At 36.9% G+C, this 12,260-nt stretch overlaps 1 long non-coding RNA gene across 1 annotated transcript; it reads left to right on the top strand.

Moving 5' to 3' along the window:
* LOC113468514 lies at positions 1-11,207 on the top strand. Its single transcript, XR_003392246.1, has 2 exons — positions 1-63; positions 10,858-11,207. It is a non-coding gene; the product is annotated as an uncharacterized LOC113468514 (long non-coding RNA).
* Positions 11,208-12,260: the final 1,053 nt, after the last annotated feature.

The raw sequence follows: 12,260 nt of genomic DNA, 5'->3' as shown, positions 1-12,260 counted from the left end.
TTTTAGTTTTAGTTATTTTGTAGTCGAAATCCTTCTGGTTGACTATAAGTTTTGTAACTCGAGGTTCGCAGATTCCTGGTATAAATACTTGAACAAAGATTTTTTTAAATGGAAAAGGCTCTTTTGATGGGAGCAATAAATTGGTTTCCCTTTCCTTCTCCTATTCTGTATACACTATTATGTATGTATTCACTACTGCATAAGGAATCTGAATACCCCGAGAAAGTCTTTGTGTCCCAGAAGGTTTTAAGAACATCATTTTATTTTGTAGTCGTTTCAGCTATAGCGACAAAACGGTTAAAGATATTGTAAAAGTTAGGGTAAAAGAACACTCAAATAAGCATCATTCAATAGGATAAGGATAAGGAAAGTCGTGTGATGTTCACACCAGATTTTTTTCTAAGTACTCTGGGTCAGTCTAGTAGCTAGGTAACTTAGAAGGTAATAGGCCTGTCTTGTAAGTGTTTTGATTAAGTTGTGGGTAGGATTCTCACCTGGGGTGAGGGTGAACTTTATTAATGGGAATAATTAGCTTCAAGGGTAATGGGCCTGTCTTGTAAGTGTTTTGATTAAGTTGTGGGTAGGATTCTCACCTGGGGTGAGGGTGAACTTTATTAATGGGAATAATGAGCTTTAATTCAAATACCTACCTACCAATCCATACTTTGAATGGTTGGTTGGTCTGTGTCCGTCCATCCATCTGTCTGTTTGTCTCTCTCTCTCTCTCTTCTTTTTTTTTTTTCTTCCAACATAAAATTATATTTTTCAACTATCAGATAAAAAAAGATGGCTTTCCAAATATGTCAACATCACTTTATTGCTTTCGCATTTCAGACTTTGTTCCTTTCGACTTGGAAGCGTGGTGGGGCCGGCGTCTGTTCAACAATATCACCAAGAGCATACCATGAGACTATGTGCAGTACTATACCGGTAGAAAGCTTCACCACCATGTTTCTTGAAAAGCAATACCGGCTAACAACCGTTTTGCAAGCTTGTCATTCAGAATTGAAAAAAAAAACTTATTTTAGAGTTACATATGTGGCTGAACAGTTCGTAATTGCATCCATGGTATTTTTTACTTTCTTCCCTTTGGACTCTCCATTGTAAAATGAGGTAAAGGTACTTTTTTCTGTTCACAGTTTTTTTTTTTTTTTTTTTTTTTCATCAAATTACCTGAGGAAAACTGGCAAACGTGATAAGTGTGTCTGGCTAGGGGACGTTAAACAGAGAGAAGACTAGCGTCTGGCTGTGGGACTATAAACAGGGAGGAGAACAGCTAACCCTAACCAGCCTAGCGAGCTGGCAGTTCCTCAAAGGGTTCTCTCTGCTTTTAAAGACCAAGTACAAGTCCTCACGATGGTTGACTGCGTTTCAGGACGAGCCAGCCAATTTAACATGGCTAGAGCTAGAGACCATCACCCCGGTGTATAGCAGATACAAAAAGACATCTTTTCTTTATCCTGCTATCGCCATTCGGCGAGAGCTAAAGCCGCTACAACAACAACATAAGCTGATAAGTCTATTGCAATTTATTTGATTTAGTCAATCTAAGAAGGGTTGAATTTCGTTGTATTTAATCAATTTATTTATTTAAAATCTCAACGCCCCTAAATCGAAATCTCTCCAAAAATCGCTCTAAAAGTCAGTCAAAAAAGAGTTATCTCAGGAAAAATGTGCCTTTATCGTGACGTTATTTATTTAAAATGTTGTGTTTAAAAATGTTGCAATTTCATTGTTTTTTGTTTCTTTGTTGCTTGTTCAGATGTTTTTGCTATGAATTTTTCTACTATCTCGAGTTATTTATTTAAATTGAAATAATATGTACCTATTTATTATGAATTACACATGAATTATTTACCTACGTATTAATCGTAGAAAAAGGAATCCATGAAATCATCAATGTATGAAATTGTTCACTATCTAGGAACAGAAGAAATTAATTTATAAAATAGTGTGTTCCTAAAAAGCAATTCAACAACTTCTTCTCAGCATTTCGCAAAAAATTGATGTCATGACATCTTTTATTATGCTGGTTGTGCAATGTTTTTAAAGTTTTTCTTTTTGTGATATGACGTCATAACTATTGCGAAGTACGAATTGCAAAGGTAATTTATAGTTTTTTGTAAAAAAAATCCAAGTTTTTTTATCCTAATGATATTAAAAGCAATACCTACAAAAAATAAATGAATTTCTCTTCTTATCTGTAAATTTTTTAACTCGAGATTTAAAAAAGAAAAAAGATTAAAAATGTACATAAAGGTTAGTCATTTTTAGATATTTTTATCAGCCATGTTGATCTAGTTTAATGCGTTATCTATTTGTTTTAATTAGCTTTAGTTGATAGGTAACCAAAACTGGGCAATTTCAATGAATTTCGCTTCTTCGTTGGCTGTTTTAGTTAGCCTCTTGTTCTAGGGGCAATTTCAATCAATTTCCCTTGTTCTAAGGGGCAATGCTATGAATTTTTCTACTATCTCGAGTTATTTATTTAAATTGAAATAATATGTACCTATTTATTATGAATTACACATGAATTATTTACGTATTAATCGTAGAAAAAGGAATCCATGAAATCATCAATGTATGAAATTGTTCACTATCTAGGAACAGAAGAAATTAATTTATAAAATAGTGTGTTCCTAAAAAGCAATTCAACAACTTCTTCTTAGCATTTCGCAAAAAATTGATGTCATGACATCTTTTATTATGATGGTTGTGCAATGTTTTAATGATATTAAAAGCAATACCAACAAAAAGTAAATGAATTTCTCTTCTTATCTGTAAATTTTTTAACTCGAGATTTAAAAAAGAAAAAAGATTAAAAATGTACATAAAGGTTAGTCATTTTTAGATATTTTTATCAGCCATGTTGATCTAGTTTAATGCGTTATCTATTTGTTTTAATTAGCTTTAGTTGATAGGTAACCAAAACTGGGCAATTTCAATGAATTTCGCTTCTTCATTGGCTATTTCAGTTAGCGTCTCTTGTTCTAGGGGCAATTTCAATCAATTTCCCTTGTTCTAAGGGCAATTTTGATAAATTCATCTTGTCCTAGGGGTCATTTTAATTGATTTCGCTTGTTCTAAGGGCAATTTTAATTAATCTAGCTCATTTTTTAATAAATTTATCTTGTCCTAGGGGTCATTTTAATTGATTTCGCTTGTTCTAAGGGCAATTTTAATTAATTTAGCTCATTTTAGGGTCAAATTTTAATAATTTTCGCTTGTTCTAAGAGTAATTGCCCTAACGATAGTGAGGTCTATGGAGGCAATTTTAATTAATTGAGTTTGTCTCCCTTGATTTGCCATCACAAAAGCTTTGGGTTCGAATTTTAAAACGAAGTATGGAGGGTTAGAAAAACACAATCATTAATGTGGATTTCCCGGTAGATGCCCTAAGAGCGTCCTGGGAAATTGTTGTAGTCAAAAGTATAGGATTACAAGATGGGAAATTCAACTTTTTTTTCAATTTATGGGGAGGGGCTACCCATTTTGTTTAAGTCCCTCATGTTCCCAAGAATTTTTGTTCCTCTCTACCTTCATACATAATATCTCTTGAAATTATCCATTGAAAATGTCAACCAGTCTGCTTGAGCCTTCTTGATTGAAGACTCGTTAACTTGGTGAAGATCTATGGTTAACAAGTGGATTGTATGAAAATTGAGTACTTGATACCACTTTTGTTAAAAAATGTTTGGGTTCGAATTTTAAAGATTTGGCCAAGTCGATCGCAGAAGTGTAATTTGTCTGATTAGTGATTTAGCAATACCTACTTATTATTTTTAGGTAGCAACCTTTGAATTTAAAATTTTGTTATATGTTTTATTTCGAAGATCATGTTTAATCTTTTCTCACCTTCCCCGTCTAGAGGAAGAGTGTTATCTCATGTATAAAATGTTCATAATCTCGTAGTCCCAAATGTAGAGTGATATTTTTTTTCTATTAATTGTGTTTTTCCAATCCTATTCTAGAAGGTCTATTTGCTAAGAATAGAAATGGATTTTTTTTTTGTCCTGCCTCGGTGGTGTAGTAGTCACGACGCTCGCCTGATAAACGGTAGGATATGAGTTCAATCCTAGCCGAGGTATGGAAATGTATATCCTCAATGTAATTTGAGAATTTGACCACAATAGTAGTAGCCTACTGCTGGAGTATCTAGGCGCACGGCAGTGCGCCAGGCCAAGTTTTAGACACCGCCAACATCGTCAGTTTCCTTGAAAAAGTCCACGGAGATGGACGTAACTCGAGTCGGATAAGATCAAAACCGGAACGTGTATCCATTGTATCATATAAAGGTACAAGTTTTAGGGACTTTTCGGTCTAGTTCTGGCAGGATGGACGAAGTATGGAGGGTTAGAAAAACACAATCATTAATGTGGATTTCCCAGTAGATGCCCTAAGAGCGTCCTGGGAAATTATTGTAGTCAAAAGTATAGGATTACAAGATGGGGAATTCAACTGCAGGATGGACGAAGTATGGAGGGTTAGAAAAACACAATCATTAATGTGGATTTCCCGGTAGATGCCCTAAGAGCGTCCTGGGAAATTATTGTAGTCAAAAGTATAGGATTACAAGATGGGAAATTCAACTTTTTTTTTTTCAATTTATGGGGAGGGGCTACCCATTTTGTTTAAGTCCCTCATGTTTCCAAGAATTTTTGTTCCTCTCTACCTTCATAGGGTCCATAGTTAACAAGTGGATTGTATGAAAATTGAGTACTTGATACCACTTTTGTTAAAAAATATTTATGGGGAGGGGCTACCCATTTTGTTTAAGTCCCTCATGTTCCCAAGAATTTTTGTTCCTCTCTACCTTCATACATAATATCTCTTAAAATTATCCATTGAAAATGACAACCAGTCTGCTTCAGCCTTCTTGATTGAAGACTCGTTAACTTGGTGAAGATCTATGGTTAACAAGTGGATTGTATGAAAATTGAGTACTTGATACCACTTTTGTTAAAAAATGGTTTACCTACGTTTGTTTGGGTCACATATTGGTCAGTTTTGAGTTGATTTCTTCCTCATTGAATTGACTTGAAAGTTGACTTTTCTTCACTCTTCCATCCTATACTATGTAGTTGTTGTAGTTTTAAATTGTTAACTTGTTAAATAATTATGTACGATAAAATTTTAATTGTATTAATGTGAAATAAGTACAATGCATTGTCATGTCTTTAGTAGCAAAAAAAAATCGAGCATAACTGTTATTGTACATTTTAGTTTAAAAAAAAAAAAAAATAAATAAAATAGATTTAGGATAAGTTGAAACGAAATCGAAGGTTATACCGGGGTGGACGAACGGTTGTGCACACCTCGATATTTCCGACAAACAAAGTAGACGATCTACTTAATAGCAAGTTTTATGTTATTATTATTATCACTATTCTTTCTTTTTTTTTCAACTGACCCAATCTAACCCCAATTAAGGAGAAAATGCTCAATTTGGCCTTTATTTTGAACATCTCCAGAGTTATTTTTTAGCTATAAAACTAACTGATTATTCCCAGAAGTAATCTTATCTGAGCAAAAATGCGAGTTTGGAGGATTCCTACAACACGATTAGTCGGGGAAACCCCAAGTTCTAAGCAGGACGAAAAAAAAAGTTCTTTGCTCGTCAGTCTGATTACGAATTCGAACCACAATGGTAAGTACCTGGAATAAAGTTCCACAGGTATACGCAAGACGAAAATGCTTCATAGATTCGATTATCAAGGTATTCACTTATCTGTTACCACTCCGTTATCTTGAGGTTATACATAGGTACCTACAATCAGATATTACCTCTAACACTCGTATTTATGAACAAGAATGATCGTTCTTAGATCAGTCTCAAGTCAAAATTGACTAATCAAATGCCTTGAGACTATGCTTAGCACGAACTTAAGAGCCAGCTTACACTCGTATTTCATGAACAAGAATGATCGTTCTTAGATCAGTCTCAAGTCAAAATTGACCAATCAAATGCCGTGAGACTATGCTTAGCACGAACTTAAGAGCCAGCAAGCATACTTGGATCCTAGACCCGAACAGTCTTCATGCATTCTCAGAGGTATCATGTGTGGTTGTACACCCGCGTTTTAATAAAATGATCGTGTTCACACCTAAGTATAGTATGTTATAGCTCCCTAGGAAGCGTGGTGGGGCCGGCGTCTGTTCAACAATATCACCAAGAGCATACCATGAGACTATGTGCAGTACTATACCGGTAGAAAGCTTCATCACCACCAACATAGTCACCAATATTAGGAACTAACCCTTGTGGTGCTGGGTGTACAGGAGAGTCCACGGGGACACGAAAGGGTTAAATTCTCTTTTCCCCTCTCACTGCGTCTGTTAAATAGCGGCATACATCTTTTCCTGGTTGTGTATTGCTGGCAATACTAGCTGATCAAAATATACCCAGCAATCTTGCTTATTTTGAACGTCTCTTGGCCAGCCTAGTCAGCTTGGTTGATTGCGCGTCTGCCTTGTAAGCGCTAGGCCGCGGGTTCGATTACCGCCCGGGGCGGATTTTATCCTGAACGCATACAGTTCGCTGTCGGAACGGCGGGCTTTCTCCTATCCTGTCCTTCCTTCTCTCTTGGATTTCGGGACGATAAGGACGAAGTTACAGATCCCTCTATCAAACCTCTAAAAAAAAGAAAAAGAGAGAAAAAAAAGAGGCTCACCACCAACATAGTCACCAATATTAGGAACTAACCCATGTGGTGCTGGCTGTACAGGAGAGTCCACGGGGAGACGAAAGGGTTAAAGTTCGAGATTTATCTCATATGCTCCTTCTTATTCTTTTACTTTTTATAAGAACCAACCTCAGTGGTGCAGTTGTCAACGCGTTGGACTTTGGATCTGGAGGTTGCTGGTTCCATTCCAAGTCAAGCCATAAAATTTATCTAGGTGTAATGATTGGGGAACGATATTTGTGACAAGCATTTAAATATGCTTAACACAATTAAAAATTCCTTTTCACCTTTTTTTTTAAGACTAGGGTCTACAAAGTGAGTTTCAAGTCGGTTCAAGTTTAGCTCTCGGATTAAGCTTGATAGTTGCCAGCCTAGTTAGCTTAGTCGGTAGCGCGTCTGCCTTGTAAGCGCTAGGTTGTGGGTTAGATTCCCGTCCGGGGCGGATTTTACTCTGAACGGATAAGGTTCATTCTCGGAACGGCTGCTTTTCTCCTATCCTGTCTTTCTTTTCACTTTCGGGACGGCAGTTACAGTCACCACCATCATAGTCACCAATATTAGGAACTAACCCATGTGGTGCTGGCTGTACAGGAGAGTCCACGGGGAGACGAAAGGGTTAAACTTCGAGATTTATCTCATATGTATGCTCCTTCTTATTCTTTTACTTTTTATAAGAACCAACCTCAGTGGTGCAGTGGTTAACGCGTTGGACTTTGGATCTGGAGGTTGGTGGTTCCATCCCAAGTCAAGTCCTAAAATTTATCTAGGTGTAATAATCGGGGAACGATATTTGTGACAAGCATTTAAATATGCTTAACACAATTAAAAATTCCTTTTTACCTTTTTTAAGACCAGTGTCCACAAAGTGAGTTTCAAGTCGGTTCAAGTTTAGCTCTCGGATTAAGCTTGATTGGTGCCAGCCTCGTTAGCTTAGTTGGTAGCGCGTCTGCCTTGTAAGCGCTAGGTTGTGGGTTAGATTCCCGTTCGGGGCGGATTTTACTCTGAACAGATAAGGTTCATTCTCGGAACGGCTGGTTTTCTCCTATCCTGTCTTTCTTTTCTCTTCACTTTCGGGACGGCAGTTACAGTTCCCGCTATCCATTCAAAAAAAAAGTTCAAGACTTGTAAAACTGAAAGAATGTTTTTTTTTTTTTTAGTCTAATCCCGGCAGGATAACGTTTCTTGAAAAGCAATACCGGCTAACAACCGTTTTGCAAGCTTGTCATTCAGAATTGAAAAAAAAAACTTATTTTAGAGTTATGTGGCTGAACAGTTCGTAATTGCATCCATGATATTTCTTTTGTTTTGTTATTTTTCTTTGTTAACAATAAACGAGAATGAACTTTCAGATGCAGAAAGTCTTTACATAAATAGTTGACATTTTTTTCCCTTATGGTGGATTTCACCAATGACTGAATGAGAGATTTCACTAATGGAAGATTTTTAAATGATCCAAAGAGGAGCTTTTAATGATTATTAAAAACTTCTTTTTGGACGATTGAAAATGCTCCAATTGGTGAAATCTCTCATTAAGTCATTGGAGAAATCCACCATTAGACTTCTTTTCCCTTTAGACTCATTGATCTTGGAGATTTATGTTTGGAAGTCTTTTCTGTGTACTTTCTGAGTAGGGCCCTTCATTTTTGTGTACAGTCCGAGTGGGGCCGGGAAAAGCCAACAGCATGCCATTGCCCAGATGGTCACCCATCCGGATTACCACCATTAGACTTCTTTTCCCTTTAGACTCATTGATCTTGGAGATTTATGTTTGGAAGTCTTTTCTGTGTACTTTCTGAGTAGGGCCTTTCTTTTTTGTGTACAGTCCGAGTGGGGCCGGGAAAAGCCAACAGCACGCCATTGCCCAGATGGTCACCCATCCAGATTGTTTACTCCCGCAGTCTAAGCAAGGTCTCATGTATTTGGTACAATATTTTCAAAAAATAAATTACAATAGACCCTTGCTTAAATTAAAAGTGTAGGGGCAAACAGCCCTAAAGGTTGGGTTAAGCTTCTACAAGTACCTTTAGCCAAGGAACAATAATCATGATTTCCTCATTTTTGTTTCTTTGTAGCATTTTTTTTTTTCTTTCGAGTTTTGTTTTGTTATTTTTCTTTGTTAACAATAAACGAGAATGAACTTTCAGATGCAGAAAGTCTTTACATTAAATAGTTGACATTTTTTTCCCTTATGGTGGATTTCACCAATGACTTAATGAGAGATTTCACTAATGGAAGATTTTTAAATGATCCGAAGAGGAGCTTTTAATGATCTAATTAGGAGTTTTTACAAACTCCTCCTTTTTGGATGATTAAAAACTCCTTTTTGGATGATTAAAAACTTCTTTTTGGATGATTAAAAACTCCTTTTTGGATGATTAAAAACTCCTTTTTGGATGATTAAAAACTCCTTTTTGGATGATTAAAAACTTCTTTTTGGGACAGGGAGGAGAACAGCTAACCCTAACCAGCCTAGCGAGCTGGCAGTTCCTCAAAGGGTTCTCTCTGCTTTTAAAGACCAAGTACAAGTCCTCACGATGGTTGACTGCGTTTCAGGACGAGCCAGCCAATTTAACATGGCTAGAGCTAGAGACCATCACCCCGGTGTATAGCAGATACAAAAAGACATCTTTTCTTTATCCTGCTATCGCCATTCGGCGAGAGCTAAAGCCGCTACAACAACAACATAAGCTGATAAGTCTATTGCAATTTATTTGATTTAGTCAATCTAAGAAGGGTTGAATTTCGTTGTATTTAATCAATTTATTTATTTAAAATCTCAACGCCCCTAAATCGAAATCTCTCCAAAAATCGCTCTAAAAGTCAGTCAAAAAAGAGTTATCTCAGGAAAAATGTGCCTTTATCGTGACGTTATTTATTTAAAATGTTGTGTTTAAAAATGTTGCAATTTCATTGTTTTTTGTTTCTTTGTTGCTTGTTCAGATGTTTTTGCTATGAATTTTTCTACTATCTCGAGTTATTTATTTAAATTGAAATAATATGTACCTATTTATTATGAATTACACATGAATTATTTACGTATTAACGTCAGTTTCCTTGAAAAAGTCCACGGAGATGGACGAAACTCGAGTCGGATAAGATCAAAACCGGAACGTGTATCCATTATTTACCTACGTATTAATCGTAGAAAAAGGAATCCATGAAATCATCAATGTATGAAATTGTTCACTATCTAGGAACAGAAGAAATTAATTTATAAAATAGTGTGTTCCTAAAAAGCAATTCAACAACTTCTTCTTAGCATTTCGCAAAAAATTGATGTCATGACATCTTTTATTATGATGGTTGTGCAATGTTTTAATGATATTAAAAGCAATACCAACAAAAAGTAAATGAATTTCTCTTCTTATCTGTAAATTTTTTAACTCGAGATTTAAAAAAGATTAAAAATGTACATAAAGGTTAGTCATTTTTAGATATTTTTATCAGCCATGTTGATCTACATAAATCCGCCCCGGGCGGGAATCGAACCCGCGGCCTAGCGCTTACAAGGCAGACGCACTACCAACTAAGCTAACTAGGCTGGCTCCTTTATTATTTACTTTTCCCCTAGAATATAACTAGTATTAGCTTAACTTCATACACAAAAAGCCCAATCCGAGGCTTAGGTGTAGAAGAGAATATGCCTTGTTTATCTTGCCCGAGTAGGACTGAAAAGTCTCTTCACCCCAGCAGTCTAAACAAGGTCTCGTATATGATGGGTTAAAGAAAGGGAAGTGTAGGGGCAAACGGCTCTAAAGGTTGGGTTAAGCTTTTACAAGTAGTACCTTTAGCCAAGGAACAATAATCATGATTTCCTCATTTTTGTTTCTTTGTAGCATTTTTTTTTTCTCGAGTTTTGTTTTGCGCAGATTCCTGGTATAAATACTTGAACAAAGATTTTTTTACATGGAAAAGGCTCTTTTGATAAGAGCAATAAATTGGTTTCCCTTCCCTTCTCCTATTCTGTATACACTATTATGTACGTATTCACTATTGCATAAGGAATCTGAATACCCCGAGAAAGTCTTTGTGTCCCAGAAGGTTTTAAGAACATCATTTTATTTCGTAGTCGCAAGTCAAAATTGACTAATCAAATGCCTTGAGACTATGCTTAGCACGAACTTAAGAGCCAGCATTTTGTTCATAAATATGGGTGTAAGTTTTGTAACTCGAGGTTCGCAGATTCCTGGTATAAATACTTGAACAAAGATTTTTTTACATGGAAAAGGCTCTTTTGATAAGAGCAATAAATTGGTTTCCCTTCCTTTTTCCTATTCTGTATACACTATTATGTATATTGTATACGTATTCACTATTGCATAAGGAATCTGAATACCCCGAGAAAGTCTTTGTGTCCCAGAAGGTTTTAAGAACATCATTTTATTTCGTAGTCAAAAATGTTGTAACTTCTCTTTTCCCCTCTCACTGCGTCTGTTAAATAGCGGCATACATCTTTTCCTGGTTGTGTATTGCTGGCAATACTAGCTGATCAAAAAATTCCCAGCAATCTTGCTTATTTTGAACGTCTCTTGTAACTTCTCTTTTCCCCTCTCACTGCGTCTGTTAAATAGCGGCATACATCTTTTCCTGGTTGTGTATTGCTGGCAATACTAGCTGATCCAAAAAATACCCAGCAATCTTGCTTATTTTGAACGTCTCTTGGCCAGCCTAGTCAGCTTGGTTGATTGCGCGTCTGCCTTGTAAGCGCTAGGCCACGGGTTCAATTCCCGCCCGGGGCGGATTTTATCCTGAACGCATACAGTTCGCTGTCGGAACGGCGGGCTTTCTCCTATCCTGTCTTTCTTCTCTCTTGGACTTCGGGACGATAAGGACGAAGTTACAGATCCCTCTATCAAACCTCTAAAAAAAGAAAAAGAGGGGTTTGCCGTCAAATGACTAGCCAATTATTGCTGACAACATTGATGGGTTAATATTTGTCGGCATTGCCGGGAAATGTCTTGTTGCCTATTTACCAGTACGTACCTTTATTATTTACTTTTCCCTAGAATATAACTAGTATTAGCTTAACTCCATACACAAAAATCCAAATCCGAGGCTTAGGTGTAGAAGAGAATATACCTTGTTTATCTTGCCCGAATAGGACTGAAAAGTCTCTTCACCCCAGCAGTCTAAACAAGGTCTCGTATAATTGATGGGTTAAAGAAAGGGAAGTGTAGGGGCAAACACCTGCCTCGGTGGTGTAGTGGTCAAGGCGCTCGACTGGTAAACAGGAGGGCGAGGGTTCAATCCCAGCCGATGTATGGAATTTTATCCTCAATATAATTTGAGAATTTGACCACAATAATAGTAGTAGCCTACTGCTGGAGTAAAGGGACTTTTCAGTCCTATGCGAGCAGTATAAATAAGCACTATTATTATAAACTTGGACATGATCATCATGCCACACTCAGACGGCTTCCGCTACTGTCTGACCATGGTCGACCGCTTCACTTGATGGCCCGAAGTCATCCCTCTCGCAGACCAAGAGGCTCCCACTGTCGCCAAGGCCTTCTACACTCATCGGATTGCCCGGTTCTCCGTATCACAACGGATAAAGGCCGTCAATTCGAGTCCTCC

The sequence above is a fragment of the Diaphorina citri genome, unplaced genomic scaffold (assembly GCF_000475195.1).
Source record: "Diaphorina citri unplaced genomic scaffold, Diaci psyllid genome assembly version 1.1 scaffold757, whole genome shotgun sequence".
Lineage (NCBI taxonomy): Eukaryota > Metazoa > Arthropoda > Insecta > Hemiptera > Psyllidae > Diaphorina > Diaphorina citri.
The sequence above is the reverse complement of the archived record's forward strand: the minus strand, read 5'-3'. Positions and strand labels throughout refer to the sequence as shown.